Consider the following 13352-nt stretch of genomic DNA (forward strand, 5'->3'; position numbering starts at 1 on the left):
GAGGTGCTTCACTTGGTCTAGCATACTTGTTCTCACAATTCTATAGCATAGAACAACAAATAAAAACTCTTCATGTTTATTGATGGCTGATATTCACTCAAATGATTCATCGTTGCATTAATGTTAATGTGCTCTGTGAATTGATGTCGTGTATAGCTCTTCTAAAATCCTGCAAAATTTGAGAAAGAACCGGTGTACCAAACCCAACAAAGTGTCATATTTTTTTTAAACCAGCCCATTTCAGTAGGCCGGATTCATTACTTTATTTTCCATTCATCTTCTACAATGACTAGAAAGTGTTGAAGAGCGACAATCAAAACCCAACAGGCTGGGACAGAGGTATCTGTCAATATGATATACTTAACTTTATTATTCCGTTAAACTCTCCCATTTGGATCACATGACATTTAAGATAACAAATATTTGTGTCTATTTTCTTTTGCCATGTTTCTGTATACTGTGCCAATACTGAACTGTTTGCACTGGAAGTCCACTCTGTTCTTTCCTAGAGAATAATTAGCTTTATCGTTCCATAAAACTCTACCCTTCCGATCACATGACATTAAGATGAGAAATTTCCAAACCAATATTAAACAACAAAAGTAAACTATTTTCAGAAAGGTACATAACAAGTTTGTTAGCTGATGCTCTTATCCAAAGCAACTGACATACACTTCAGTATAATAGACCTGCCTGCTACTTGAGCAATTTGGGGTTTGTTTCCTGCCCGATGGCACTTGATATGTTCAGCCTGTCCTCCTACAAAAAACCATAGGTCGATTGTTCAGCAGCTAAATACGACCCAGAGTCACGTTTTAAAGTGTAGCACCTCTAGTGGTCGTGTAAGAAACAACATGCTCCTGTCGATTGCAAACGCTCCGGAGGGTCGTTTATTCACAAATAACCCGCTCTGGAAAATCCTAAATTGTGGAATAGTTTGGCCATTAAAATGCTTCTTTATTAGATTTCTAGCGAGAAGTGTATATTGTACTTTTATAATCTACGTCCAGTGGATGTGTAGGATCTACAGTTTGATAGATATACGAAGATGATTTGAGGTCTCGCCAGGAGAACGTGTATATGGGGCAGCTTCCATGTAAAGTTAGCGTGGGTAAAAACAGTATTTCCGGTCTCGAAGTTTTCATAATAAAACCGGAAGTATTCCCCACACTGTCAAATGATTACACAGTGATATCTCCATTACTCATCAACTAAAAAACATCAGTTTATCCTTGTTAATTACACAATATTGATTGGTTTAAATTGTGTACAATGCTTTGTGTTTTTAACCTTCGATTCGGAGAAACAAATAGTTTTTTCGGAGTTTAGACATTACAGAGTCTCCGAAGACACTACACTACCCAGAATCCCCAGCTATTGTTTGGGACTACAACATCCGCCTTGCTTTACAAACCCTGTGATTAGCCCTCAAGCTCTGTGATTGGATGTTGGAGTGGCAGTGCGACAAGGTTATGCCGAGTGTCAAACAGCTCTTTGAAATGGAATGGAACCACGGCAGACTTTCCAAAACTGGACTTGGACGGGTCCAGCCCAGCCCTCCCCCCCAGAATTACACATGCTAGCTATTGTGTGTTTCGCAACATGTTCTATGGCACGTCTCTACTGGGAATTGTAGTTTTAAAAGATGTTTTCCTATTTCCCACATTTAGAAGTTTGCCAGTATTAAACTGTATACATCCCTGGAGGTTTAGGGGATACAAAACACATTGGTGTTATCAAATTTAAAACATATAATTAATACATGGGTGAAAATTGCTTGTGTCCATAATGGGCAGCATTAATATACCCACATGACAGCTAAGGTCAGAAGAGCTTTATTTAACAGCTGGTCTTATGTCTGTGACCCCTCCTGTTGTTCATTGATAAGCCTGAAACATGCACTTGTATAGGTTCAACTTCAGATGCACATTTAGCAAATATGGCAGAAGCCATCGATCATCTTAAAATAAGATAAGATATACTTTATTGATCCCAAGTTGGGAAATGTTTTTGTTACTGCAGCATGTACTACTTTGTTCTACTCCACTACAATTCAGAGGTTAACCTGGTATTTTTACTCTACTACATTTATGTTGGTTACTTTGCAGATTCTGATTAATGATGTGAAATATAAACAACCCTTAAATCAGACTTTAGTTACACCTGAGTAAAATTCAGCCTTATCAGTTTGTCTGTTTTTCACATCCTCCTGTTAATATCTTTGGACGTCCTGCACTAAACTGTTTTATTGTAGAGATCACTACAGTATCTTCTTGATATTTTCTATTCTATATTTCTATCATTGACCCCTATTTTGTATGTAGGCTACTCTTAATATTTAAATGTTTTCATCAAATATAACTTATTCAACAACTACATTTAATAACGTGCTTTAACCACTAGGCGGTGTGGGTTAAAAAAACAGTGGTCTAGTTAATAAAACATAATAATAACAAACATAATATGACTATTCACTTTATTGTGAAATTAAAACAGAATGGTAAAGGAAAATACAGTTTCAGTCTCTCGATGTGAAGCTTATGCATTGTACCATGAACCTGTATAGACTTGTAACAGTCAACTGCGTGAGGAGTTGGAAAGGTAGTTCAGAAAATCAGTAATATCTTTAAAAACTACAACAAAGTCCCTTTCTATCAGCTGTGCACCGTTATGGTGTAAATACAGACTATCTACTAATTGGATCAAATATAAAAGTCAGCCGAATTAGTGTTGATACTGCAAGGAGACGTATTGTGTGAAAAGAAATGGAAGATGTTGTTTAATTGTTGATATATTTATGGTCCACGTCACGTATTCAGTTTTGGCGGCATCTCTTCCAGTTTGTCCAGAAGTCTTCTGATCAGGGCTCTATAAATAAATATCTACGGCAGATATGTAATATTTAATGCAGCTGAACCGTGTATTACAATGCCGTTATGTGATGACTTTCAAAGAGAAAAGCAAGCACACTCGGAATAAAGTATTATTTTTAGGGCCGGGACTTTAACGCGTTAATTAAGATTAATTAATTACACAAAAATTAACGCGTTAAAAAAATTAACGCATTTTAATCGCACTTATTTTTGCACCGCGGAACGTTTCTCACTGGATGAGTTTCAGGCGTACCGATTATACTGGAGCACCAACTAACGTTCATGACTTCAGACAACAACAAACCACAGTGAACAACAGTGGGAAATGTTGTTTTAAAAAACGGACGGATGGAAGCGTCGATAAGAGCACGGTTGTGTGCAAATTATTAGCATGGTTGTGTGCAAATTATGCAAAAAGGAATTTGCATATCACCGCAGCACATCAAGCCTCAAGTATCACCTCAATGCAAAATATATAGCAGCTAGCGTGGAAGCTAGCGTGGACGTTAGCCTCTTTTATCGCGTTCACACCAAAAAGAGCCGGTACTTAAAATTAGTTCATGAGAACCTTTTTTACCCCCACGAAAGTCCCTGCTAGAGAGCAGAGAGCTGCTAGAGAGCAGGGACTTTCGTACGGCTCTCTTGTGAGAAAAGAGCTATATTTCTGATTGGCTGGGTGGATTGCAAACCACGCCCTGTAAAACTCCCAAAAAGTTTTGTGAAGCCGCCCATTTTATTATCCTCGCATTAGCATTATTAGCATTAGCCCAGCGCAGAAACGCAGAGAGAGACTAACTTATGGCAACACAAAATAAAACATGGGAGCGGTGGAGATGAGGACGGTGTCGGCGTTCTGGCGATTTACTCGGAAGGCTTCAGTAGAAGCTGCTGGGACTCCCAGCAGCTTCTACTGAAGCCAGTCCCCAACTCCGGGGACTTCCGGCCGGGGGACTTTGGGCGGCAGTATACGCCGTGAAGTGGTTTGCGGCCCTGCCAGTAAACCCAAAGCAGAAGAAGAAGAAGTGACGTCAGCGGCTTCATTTGCCTAATCCACCCCCAGGTTCAAAGAGTTCTCATGAACTAAATTCTCATGAACCTTTGTGGGAAAAGTACTGCGGTGTGAATGCGCCTAATGGTATACTAAAATCCATGTGAAAAAAAATTGCTTCTCACTGTTCTTAGGTCAAATATGTATATGCGATTAAAAATGCGATTAATTTCGATTAATTAATTACAAAGCCTCTAATTAATTAGATTAATTTTTTTAATCGAGTCCCGGCACTAATTTATTTTATTTTTTTTTAAAGTTTTGCGATTTCATATCACATAAACACCATATCCCGACGTGCATTGCGACGTGATTTTAGCCTATCAAAACCTCTGAAAAAAGAAATGTGTCTCTCAGAATCGAAAGAGAAAAACCTATGGGAAAAACACAAAAGCATTGTACACAATTTAAACCAATAAATGTCGTATAATTAACAAGGATAAACTGATGTTTTTTAGTGGATGAGTACTGCAGATATCACTGTTAAGTCATTTGATCATTGGTTTTATTATGAAAACGTCGAGACCGGAAATACTGTTTTCAACCCGTAACTTTACATGGAAGCTTGCCGCATATACACGTTCTCCTGACGAAACCTCAAATCCTCTTCATAATATCTATCAAACTATAGATCCTACATATCGACTGGACGTGGATTCTAAAAATACAATATATACTTCTCGCTAGAAATCTAATCAAAAAGCGTTGTAATGGCCAAACTATCCTACAATTTAGGATTTTCGAGAGGGTTATTTGTGAATAAACGACCCTCTGTAACATTTGCATTCAACGGGAGCACTAGAGGCCGAAAACTTTAAAACGTAATTATAGGTTGTATTAAGCGCTTGAACAAACGACATATTTGGTCGTAATAAGGGCCTGAACAATCGACCCATTTGGTCGTATGAGTTGGAGGACTTGTTGGATATGTTGGCTGCATGGGTTGGGATTGTCTATTAACCATCAGATTAACAGCTACATTTTTTTTGGACAAATCAAAAGGGTGATTCATTTGATGCCGATTGCTGCTGGTCATGTCATAGCTCTGAATAGCAAATATGACCATCATTTCAATTATGTTGTCTATTATCTTTTGCCATGGATCCGTGTACTGTGCCAATACTGAACGGATCGCACAGAAAGTTCACTCTGTTCTTTCCTAGAAAATAATTATCTTTATTTTTCCATTACACTCTCTCCTTCGAATCACATGACATTTAAGATAAGAAATCTGCTAACCACTATCAAGCAGCAAAAGAACACTGTTCTGAAAAGGTACATAACAAGTTAGTTAGCTGTGGCTTTTATCCAAAGCAACTTACATGCACTTCAGTATCATAGACCTGCCTACTACATGAGAAATGGGGGGGGGTGTTTCTCAATCTCGAGGAAGGCTGCTCCAGAGTCACTATTTCAAGCATACTACGTCATCGAGTGCCGCCAAAGTACTGTTCCAATGTCCAGCATACTTGGAATTCTACCGAGCCCGGCGTACTTCGTTTGGAGAAATGTCGAGGCTGCACATGTGTAGACTCCGCGGTCTTAAAATCCCCACAATGATTTGCGCACGGACCAATTTCCCCAAATCTGTGGCGGAAAATGTAAGGCGGGGCCTCTCGATGACACACACCTGCACACTTGCTCGCCTGTTCCATTCTTTGTTTTCCGAGGCTAGGAAGTATTATTGCCTCGCTTCTGAAGCAAGACGCTCGGAAGACATGTGCTACAAAGCAAGCGTACTCGAGATTGAGAAACACCTGTGGTGTTTGTGTCCTGCCTCTTGGCTGGAGGGGTTGGGATCGTTGACCTTTAACAATCAGATTAGTAGATTAGCACAATACCTCCCTGCACTGTTACCCTTAAAACAAGCTCCAAAAGACATCTGTCGCTGACACTAAGGGCCAAAGGCAGAAGCATGTTGTCAGAACTGAAACAAGGAAGCTTTTTCTTTTGAAATCATGGGGCTATTGGATCTGTTTCTCCAATTGTTCAGTTCCATCTCCCTGTTTGGAGCTCTGGTTGTCCTGCTGCTCGTCTACATTTTCTCCTCCAGCTTCAGCTCCCAGGATGAAGGGAAGGGACCTCCAGGTCCAAAACCACTTCCTCTACTTGGGAACCTGCTGCAGCTCGACCTCAAGAGACCCTACCACACATTTATGGAGGTGAGGAAATTATTGAAATAATGTTCATTTCATTAGAGGTGTTATGTTCTATGTGCTCTGCAGATATCACATTGTTGGTCTTCTCATTCCTGTTAGTTTTTTTTAGACATGATTTTATTATTTCCATGTTTTTTGTTTTTGTTTAGCTTTCCAAGAAATATGGATCAGTTTTCACAGTGCATTTGGGACCCCAAAAAGTGGTGATCCTGGCTGGATACAAAACTGTGAAGGAAGCACTTGTCAACTATGCAGATGAGTTTGGTGACAGATATTCAGTGCAAATAACAAAATAAACTAGTGGAGGCCATGGTAAGGAACGTAAAACAAGTTGTGTAAAGTGCTTTTCAAAATAACCCCACTTTTCTGTTAAATCTTTTGCATAAGTTTATTGCTTTTGGTGCTGGATGCAGTAAATCAGGACACAATCCACAATTGAAAACACTGAGCAAACATGGTCTGGCCATAACATTGGTTTTTATCTTAGGGGTTATATGGGCCAACGGTGAATCATGGAGAGAGATGAGGCGCTTTGCCTTGACTAACCTCAGAGACTTTGGAATGGGCAAGAGGGCTAGTGAGGACAAAATAATTGAGGAATGCACCTGCCTCATTGAAGTGTTAAAGAAATATAAAGGTAAGTGTCTTATTAAAACCAACTGCATGATAAGCAACATGTTGCTTGTGGTTTTAATTTATTTGACTGATTCTGTTTTTACAGGAGAAGCTTTTGATACAACTCAACCCATATACCAGGCGGTGGCTAATATTATCTGCTCAATTGTTTATGGCAGTAGATTTGAATATGATGATGCAGAGTTTACGTCAATGGTAGATAGAGCTCACAGAAATATTCAACGTGTGGGCTCCCCTTCAATACAGGTGCCATTCCATTTATTTAAAATAAATAAAATGCCTTTTAATAAAGATTACACTTCAAGGTGTGATTTTATTTGACATAACACATGAATTGGGGCTTCTTTTAAAAAGGTGTTTAACATGTTCCCATGGATCGGTAAATGGATTGCTGACAGAAAGGAACTTCACACGATAATTGCTGAGAGCAAGAAACAGAATCAGCAGATGTTTAGTCATTTGAAAGAGACCTTCAATCCACAGATGTGCAGAGGATTTGTGGACGCCTTTCTGCTCCGAAAGCAACATCTTGAGGTTGGGAAGCATTTCATTACTTACCCCGTCTACACCTTTTCCGTGACCAGTTGAGTTGTTAGTGACAAAGGAGGAAATGCAATTTGTTCTAACAGTTAGTCACCAGCAGTAATATCAATTTTAGAAATCAGTAATTGCTTTCTGACTATAGAGATCCAAGCCAACATGTCCATAAGATGATATGGACAAGCAGTGATTCAAATTGATTAACATTCTGACATTTTGAGATGTAATTTACAATAGAGATGACTACATCAGTACTAGTCAGCCCTTTGATTAAATAATAAAAAGGCTTGCCAAACTATACCTCAACAAAAATGCCCTCCTATGTAACACGTCAAGGGTTTGGTTCAGATTTGTTTGAATACCTGACTTATCTTTACTTGCAGGAATCCGGAATCACAGACAGTCACTTCCATGATAAAAACCTGATACAGACGGTTCTTAACCTCTTTACTGCTGGCACTGACACAACAGCAACTACACTGAGATGGGCACTACTATATATGGCCAAGAATCCAAAAATACAAGGTAAGGAGCTTAGAATCCTCACAATTTTCAAAAAACAGTCCAGGAAACAATATGTGCTCACCAACTAAAGAAAATATTCTTAATGGACACAAAATCTGGTACTTCCTAGAACAGGTCCAGGAGGAGCTAAGCAAGGTTTAAAGGAGGTCGTCAAGTGCAGGTTGAGGACAGGCAATCACCTGCACTTCACAAATGCTGTCATCCACGAAATCCAGCGACTGGCTAACATCATCCCCATGGCACTTCCTCACAAAATGAGCCAAGACATCACTTTCCAGGGTCACTTCATTAAGAAGGTTGGATAAAATAAAACACCTAAAGAACCCCAAAATGACTTGGAAGAATGAATCCTACATAATTCAAAATGGGGGGTGCTGAGTTAAGTGGCTTGTCACTAAATGAAAATACTGTATATTGTCCACAGGGGACCACAGTGTATCCTCTCTTGACATCCGTCCTGTGTGATGAGACTGAGTGGGAACACCCCAGCAGCTTTTATCCTGCTCACTTCCTGGACAAAGATGGGAAGTTTGTCAAGCGAGATGCCTTCTTGCCTTTTTCAGCAGGTTTGTGAATTTAGCCATCACTCCTCAATATTCACTTATTTTGCAGATGAGTTGAAAATATTCCTTTTGTTTTCCCTCACAGGTCGCAGGCAGTGTCCTGGGGAGAGTCTGGCCAGAATGGAGATTTTCCTCTTCTTTACCAGCCTCTTGCAGCACTTTCGTTTCACTCCTCCTCCAGGAGTTTCAGAGGATGAATTGGATCTGACTCCAATAGTGAGCTTTGCCGTTAGCCCGTCGCCTCATAAACTGTGTGCTGTTCCTGTTGTGTGAGCTTTACAATGCTGCTTTTCTAACAGTCAGTTGTGCGAGTTGGTTCAAAATGGAACATTTTGAGATACATCATTATATTAAATGTAGTGATAAAGTAGGCCAAGATCAGATTTTCAATATCGATGATGTAATATAAATGAATAGACTTCTTTCTCTTTAGTTTTTAATGTCAAGCGTCACTACTTAAGCAGCTTCAACCAATTTATAATTGTCTTTATTACTAATAAAGCTCACTGATATGCTCATCTTAATGTCTCACAATAAAAGAGAGTCCACTGCCAACAACAAGGAATAATAGTGAAGTTAAAGCTTAACAGTGTCCCAAAGGAACAAGTTAACCTAGATACCTTTAAACTTCCCTATAACTAGATTATTATATCTCCTTTGAATGTTTTAAAGATTAACTATCTATGCTACCATTTTAAGAGCTTAACTGTCCCGGTCAAAGTTTGTCTCTAATATGTTTGAGCATTGGTACTCTTTTTTACAACAAAACAAAAACAATGAGTATATCAAAAAGTACTTGCTGAAATCAAAAACTCTGTTTCAAAATAATGTAGTTTAATGAAAACTGCGATAATCAACTTATACTCCTTGGACATGTACATTGCAGTGACCTGCGGTGTGGTTCATGGCTGGTGAGGCACTGACTCTTTCAGAGTCAGATTTACAAATATTATATTTTGACCTTAATCGAAATATTCGGTTATTTTCAAAAGCTTTTTTAGTCTGATGCTTCGATTCATTTTAAACAGACCGTTCAACAAAAGGATACCCAAAATCTAAATATTGGATTGTTGTTTCTTAGTAAGATCCCATTTTCATTACAATTGGGGTCTTACCTTGACTTGAAGATGAAGTCCATGCTTTCCTTCTGGACAACAATCTCTATTACTTTTTTGTAAAAGTCCTCCTATCTTCCTCTAGTTTCAAAAGTCTAGTTTGTTGTTTGCGTCTACAGTCTCTGCGTAGAATAACAGTAGCAACAAGAACCTGTGGGCTCACTTGCGCCCCCCTTCAGTGCGGCAGAGGTTATGGCTTGCCTCCCCTGGTGCTTTTTTCATTGCCGTTTGTACGATGAGACCAGCAAGCCTAAATATCATATATACGTGAAATAAGTTATTTAGAGACTATGGATGGCGAGGATAAATGTAATAAAGGGATCTACAAACATTACATGGTGACATACAGTGAGATGGTGCAGGCATGCACTTAGGGCCGCTTTCCAGCCAGTTTCTGTGGGGTGACGCTTTCTGATGTGAGGCAGATCTCATCTGTTTCTCACCTCACCCCACAGTAACTGGCTTGAGCGCGCTCACAAAATAAGTGCCCGTGTTAAATTAATGCCCGCGCTCCAGCCAGTTACTGTGGGCTTACAAGAGGCAGAGCTCGTCCCTGTCTCACTTCTCATCGCTACCCGTAGTTGTAGCGGAGCTCGTCAAATTAGCTGATTTTGACTATAAAAAGCGATTGGAATCATACATAAATCACATTTACAACACAGATCAGTGGAGACATTTTATTATTATTACTATTTAGTTTTTCTTTAGGCAAGGCAAGGCAAGGCAAGGCAAGGCAAGGCAAGGCAAGGCAAGGCAAGGCAAGGCAAGGCAAGGCAAGGCAAGGGCAAGGCAAGGCAAGGCAAGGCAAGGCAAGGCAAGGTTTATTTATATATCACTTTTCAAACCCAAGGCAATTTAAAGTGCTTTACAAAAAATGAACGAGATTAAGAAAATGGCATTTAAAATCAGTCATTAAAAAGCAAAAGCTAATAAAATAAACATTAAAAGAAAAAATACATGGATAAAAGTTACAGTGCAGTCATTAAACATTAAAAGAAAAAAGTACATGGATTATAAAAGTTACAGTGCAGTCTAAGATATGAATAGTTCAATTAAAAGCAGCGACAAAAAGAAAAGTCTTCAGCCTGGATTTAAAAGTAGTCAGAGTTGTAGCGGACCTGCCAGGTTTCTGGGAGTTTGTTCCAGATATTTGGAGCATAATAACTGATACGCTGCTTCTCCATGTTTAGTTCTGACTCTGGGGACAGAAAGCTGACCAGTCCCTGAAGACCTGAGAGATCTGGATGGTTCATCATTTAGCAGGAGGGTCAGAAATGTTATTTTGGGCCTAAACCGTTCAGTGCTTTATAAACCAGCAGCAGTATTTTGAAATCTATTCTTTGACACACAGGAAGCCAGTGTAAAGACTTCAGAACAGGAGTTATGTGATCCACTTTCTTAGTGTTAGTGAGGACTCGAGCAGCAGCGTTCTGAATCAGCTGCAACTTTCTAATAGATTTTTTAGTGAGACCTGTGAAGACACCATTGCAGTAGTCGAGTCTACTGAAGATAAAAGCTATGGACAAGTTTTTCCCAAATCCTGCTGTGACATTAGTCTTTTAATCCTAGATATATTCTTTAGGTGATAGTAGGCTGATTTAGTAACAGTTTTAATGTGACTGTTGAAACTCAGGTCAGAGTCCATGACTACACCTAGATTTCTGGCTCTATCTGTTGTTTTGAACTTTGCAGACTGAAGCTCAGCGCTAACTTTTATACGTTCTGACTTGGCTCCAAAAACCATTACCTCAGTTTTATCTTTGTTTAATTGGAGGAAAGTTCTGACACATCCAGTCATTGATTTGTTCAATGCACTTACTAAGTGTTTTGAATTGGAGCATAGTCTCCTGGTGAAATGGTTACGTAAATGTGTGTGTCATCTGCATAGCTATGGTAACTATTTGTTGTTTTTCATTATCTGATTCAGTGGTAGCATGTAGATGTTAAAGAGAAGAGGCCCCAAGATGGAGCCTTGAGGAACCCCAACATGTCATATTTGTCAACTCAGATGTGTATTTACCTATAGAAACAAAGTTGTTTCTGTCCTTTAAGTAGGATTCAAACCAATTTAGAACTGTTTCCGAAAAGTCCCACCCAGTTTTCCAGTCGGTCTAGTAATATGCTGTGGTCAAACAGTGTCAAACGCAGCACTGAGATCTAATAATACTAACACTGAAGTTCTGCCACTGTCTGTGTTTAAGTGGATGTCATTAAAGACCTTTACAAGAGCCAGTCTCAGTGCTGTGGTTTGGACGAAAGCCTGACTGGAACACATCAAAACAGTTATTTTAAATGCAAGAAATTACTCAACTGTTGAAAAAACAACTTTTTCAATGATTTTACCTAGAAATGGCAGGTTTGATATGGGCCTGTAATTGTTCATTACTGAAGCATCTAGATTATTCTTTTTGTAAGAGCGGTTTAATGACTGCAGTTTTCAGGGCCTGTGGAAAAATACCTGAGTGAAGAGATTTGTTTACTATATGAAGTAGATCTGAGGCCCATGCAAGGCAAAACATCTTTGAAAAATCCTGTTGGAATAATAATCAAGGCAGCAAGAGGGAGGATTTCAGAAGTTGAATAATGTCCTCTAGGTTTTTATCATTAATCTGATGGAATTGTGTCATGATGTCTGAATTGATGTTAAGTGGAGATAGGGACAACACATTTGCTGTTCCTGATGCAGAGGCACTGACTGCTTGTCTGATTTTCTGAATTTTGTCAGTGAAAAAGGCAAAATCATTGCACGCCCTGGTGGATAGAAATTCAGAGGCTACTGACACTGGGGGTTAGTTAGTCTGTCGACGGTAGCAAACAAGGCACGTGCGTTGTTTTTGTTTTTGGTAATGATGTCAGAGAAGAACGATTGTCGTGCGTTTTTCAATTCCAAATTATAAAGGCCAAGTCTCTCTTTATAGATTTCAAAGTGAACCTGGAGATTTGTTTTTTTCGCCACCTGCGTTCAGCTTTCGACATTCTCTTTTTTCTGTTTTCACGCTCATGGCCTTTCTCCATGGAGATATTTTCTTGCCAGACACTTCCTTTAACCTAGTTGGAGCAATGGCAATCTATAACATTTTAATTTTTGAATTAAAATGATCTACTAGCTCATTTACTGAGATGTTGGGCAGGGGCAAGTGTGGAAGAGAAATTCTGAGTAAACATTTCCCTAGTATTTTCAGTTTAAATATCGCTTTGTGGTTACCTCTTTTTGAACATTTTTTGTGAACAGAAATAGAGCTCTCAAAGAACACACAGGAATGATTCAGAGAGTGCAAACATCAGTCACCACAACCTTAGAGATATTCACGACCCTTTGAGATAATTAAGTCCAGAGTGTGCCCCTTATTGTGCGTGGGCTCCGTCACATGCTGAGTCAGTCCATAGCTATCAAGAACACAAAATAGTTCTTTAGCCCCTCTGTCCTGGGGTGTTGTCAACATGGATGTTAAAATCACCAACAATGACTAGACGGTCAAAGTCAATACACACTATAGACAGCAGTTCAGTAAAGTCATCAAAAAAGCTTGCACAGTATTTGGGTGGTCTATAGATATTTAGGAACAGAGCTCGAGAGGAGCATTTCAGCCGAAGGGCCACATATTCAAAAGAATCAAAGTTTCCATACGATGTCTTCCTGCATTGAAGGGAATCATTGAACAGAATAGCAACTCCACCCCCTTTCTTATGCATTCTTTCCTGACTCATAAAACTAAAGTTGGGAGGGGTTGATTCGATAAGAAACAGCTGCACTGTTATTTTGTTCAATCCAAGTTTCTGTTAAAAACATAAAATCGAGATTGTGCTCAGTGATAAAATCATTGATTAAAAATGTTTTTCCTGCCAAAGACCTGACATTTAATAAAGCTAGTTTAAGTTTGTTAAACACACTA

The 13352-nt window shown here is 39.2% G+C and overlaps 1 pseudogene; it reads left to right on the forward strand.

Moving 5' to 3' along the window:
- The first annotated feature begins 5626 nt into the window (after positions 1-5626).
- On the forward strand, positions 5627-8862 carry LOC117559889 (annotated as a pseudogene).
- The last annotated feature ends 4490 nt before the right edge of the window (positions 8863-13352 follow it).

Source organism: Gymnodraco acuticeps, unplaced genomic scaffold, assembly GCF_902827175.1.
Source record: "Gymnodraco acuticeps unplaced genomic scaffold, fGymAcu1.1, whole genome shotgun sequence".
Taxonomy (NCBI): Eukaryota; Metazoa; Chordata; class Actinopteri; order Perciformes; family Bathydraconidae; genus Gymnodraco; species Gymnodraco acuticeps.